Source organism: Podarcis gaigeae, assembly GCF_964106915.1.
Source record: "Podarcis gaigeae genome assembly, chromosome: 17".
In the NCBI taxonomy this organism is placed as follows: domain Eukaryota; kingdom Metazoa; phylum Chordata; class Lepidosauria; order Squamata; family Lacertidae; genus Podarcis; species Podarcis gaigeae.
The window spans coordinates 27,955,747-27,959,445 of NC_139694.1; positions in this window are offsets into that span (position 1 = coordinate 27,955,747).

A 3,699-nucleotide genomic window follows, 5' to 3' on the forward strand; every position below is an offset into this window, starting at 1 on the left:
ACGTCAGGCCAGCATTGCAACACACACACACACAGCGATACTTTCTGAAACAGCAACCAAGTTCAGCAGCGAAAAAGGTTTGTCCTGTTCCAAAAGGCGCTTTCCAGAATTGCCAGGAAGTTGCTGATAATGATGGAATTCAAGAGTCCTTTGTGGAGATACATCCCTGGAATTGTGGAAATCTGCCCAACAGATACGCTGCTTAGAAGTCAGGGCTGGTCTTTGGCATTCCCTTTCCATTCTGCTCACCTTTTAAATACCTCGGGGTTTTCCTTTCGTTTTAAATTGCGCTTGGAGCCCAGTTCACAATTTGCATATGTGGCGTCCCTGTCGTTTAAGCTATTTCAAATTTTAAAAATAATGTGCATGCCTCAGACACATATCATGCCCTCCCACATTTCTCCGATGAAAATAGGGAGTCCTATTTAATATTAATAATAATAATAATAGTAATAATAATAATAATAATAATAATAATAATAATAATAATATTGATACCCGACCCATCTGACTGGGTTGCCCCAGCCACTTTAGGCAGCTTCCAACATATATACAAACATAATTAAACATTTTAAAAACTTCCCTATACAGGGCTGCCTTCAGATGTCTTCTAAATGTTGTGTAGTTATCTCCTTGGCTCAGGATGGAAGTCACATAATTCCATACCCACCAACATTTCTCTGATTAAACGGGATATCCTGGATCAACTCAGAAACCAGGATAGCATCTGTAAATCTGGGACTGTCCTTGAAAAATAGGGACTCTTGAAAGGTCTGGCATATATTAATGCAGCACCAGAGTACAGGTTCATGTCACCACTTTTACAAGTGAAAATGAACTCCTTGTGCTATTTGTCTCAGCTGTTGTATGGCTGCTCCTTGGGAGGACTTTGGTGTAGCCCTCCAAGCCTAATACCCCATGTGATCCCCTCGAATGCCTGCCCCAACCCAGACTGAAAAGGCAGCAAATGGTTAATGTTCTTGTATTTTTACTACTATAATGAGACGGCAAAGCAGACGTGAGTTGTTGTTGTTGTTGTTATTGCTTTTTTGTAGCTGGGATTCACCTGAACTCAATTCTGGCACATCTCAGGTGGGCGCCACCGCCATTTTAAGAGAATGGGGGAGGGATCCATTGTGAGTTCCGGCACCTCTTATTGTAGAACAATAGTACTTCTCCTCCTCCTCCTCCTTCTCATTCACCTTCCTCCTCCTCCTCCTCCTCCTCTTCTTCTTCTTCATTAGATTTATATATTGCCCTTCATCATAAGATCTCAGGATAAAAACAAGTAAATACCATAAAGGGACCCCTGACCATTAGGTCCAGTTGTGGCTGACTCTGGGGTTGCGGCGCTCATCTCGCTTTATTGGCCGAGGGAGCTGGCGTACAGCTTCCGGGTCATGTGGCCAGCATGACTAAGCCGCTTCTGGCAAACCTGAGCAGTGCACAGAAACGCCGTTTACCTTCCTGCCAGAGTGGTACCTATTTATCTACTTGCACTTGACATGTTTTCGAAATGCTAGGTTGGCAGAAGCAGGGACCGAGCAATGGGAGCTCACCCTGTCATGGGGATTCGAACCGCTGATCTTCTGATCGGCAAGTCCTAGGCTCTGTGGTTTAACCCACAGTGCCGCCTGCATCCCAGTAAATGCCATGTTGTTGTTGTTGTTTAGTCGTTTAGTCATGTCCGACTCTTCGTGACCCCATGGACCAGAGCCCGCCAGGCACTTCTGTCTTCCACTGCCTCCCGCAGTTTGGTCAAACTCATGCTGGTAGCTTCGAGAACTCTATCCAACCATCTCATCCTCTGTCTTATCCTATTTTTAGCTGTTTATTGTCTCCCTTGCAAACTGCTTAGAGACAGTTGTAATTAAGCAATTGTTTACATAAATAATTTGATTTCTATGTGCCAGTTGAGCTCATTTCCATCAGCAAGCATACCGCTGTCCTGTGTCGCTATTGGCAAGGACAGTAAATAGCTATTATTGTGTCCACTTGACGATTGCTTGGACTGGAGAATTGAGAAGATGTGCTCTCTTTTTGTGTGTGTGTAATTGGAAGAACGTTGTGAGCGCTTAGGTTCCATTCAACTCAACAGCTGGATGCCCACTGGTGTCTCCAGGTCTCCTATCTTCAAGAAGGAACTCTCTTGGTGAGTGCCAACAGGTTGTTGTTGTTTAGTCATTTAGTCATGTCTGACTCTTCGTGACCCCATGGACCAGAGTATGCCAGGCACTCCTGTCTTCCACTGCCTCCCACAGTTTGGTCAAAACTCATGCTAGTAGCTTCGAGAACACTATCCAACCATCTCATCCTCTGTCGTCCCCTTCTCCTTGTGCCCTCCATCTTTCCCAACATCAGGGTCTTTTCCAGGGAGTCTTCTCTTCTCATGAGGTGGCCAAAGTCTTGGAGCTCAGCTTCAGGATCTGTCCTTCCAGTGAGCACTCAGGGCTGATTTCCTTCAGAATGGATCGGTTTGATCTTCTTGCAGTCCATGGGACTCTCAAGAGTCTCCTCCAGCACCATAATTCAAAAGCATCAATTCTTCGGCGAACAGCCTTCTGAGTGCCAACAGGACTGTAGCCCAAACAGCCACTGTTTGTAGCCACTGAAAAACAAGAAATGCAAGGAGAGTTTTTTTGGGGGGGTCCCTCAAAGGGCGTTCCCCCTCCAGTGCTGCAAAGCACGCCAGGGGATACTGGACAGGCTCAGTGACCGCAGAAGGTGGTGTTTCTGTTTGGGGTGGGGGAAAGAGACTAGAAAATTGGTAATGGACAGTAGAATGGAATAGCCTGGCACAGACCATGGCTAGCTGGCTTGAACCCTGAACAGCAGCATCCCACACAACCACATTCTGTTACAGGTCCCACTTGTCCTTTTAAATTTGTTCATGCTAAGATACAAATTTTCAGCAAGAGCAGCTGTAGTCTCATGTTGCCCTCTAGCGTCCTGTATAGGAACACAGTGGAATATTGTAGAAAATTGCAAGCAAGATCTACAACCCATTGGGAAAGGACTTCTTTAGCACCAAAAATAACTTTCCTAGAAGTGAAGCAATAAAAAAAACCAAAAACATCAAAGAAACCCTACCATTTGACTAACAATAACTGTTTCAATTGACTGCATATTCTAGCGATAGAGCATGAAGACTGTTTCACTCTCGTTTTTGGAGATTGTATCTCTTACTATTACTGGATCAGTGTCGCCTTCCCTCTATAAACGCAGGAGCAAAGCTTCAAGGTTTTGCCCATCCTCAAGTGGGGCCTTGGCAGCAAATGCTGATCCTAGTAAGCTGGTTCATTTCTGCTCATTTGGGGACATTTGTATATCTCCCAGTTGAAGTAAGAAGCTTTGGTGGTCTATACCAGGAGTGGGGAACCTCCAGGTGCTGCTGAAGCCCATCTCCCATCATCCTGACCATTGGTTAAACTGACCATTGGAGTCCAACAGGATAGGGAGGGCCAGAAGTTCCCCACCTTTGAGCTTGTTGTTGTTGTTTAGTCATTTAGTCGTGTCCGACTCTTCGTGACTCCATGGACCAGAGCACGCCAGGCACTCCTGTCTTCCACTGCCTCCCGCAGTTTGGTCAAACTCATGTTAGTAGCTTCGAGAATACTATCCAACCATCTCGTCCTCTGTCGTCCCCTTCTCCTTGTGTCCTCCATCTTTCCCAACATCAGGGTCTTTTCCAGGGAGTCT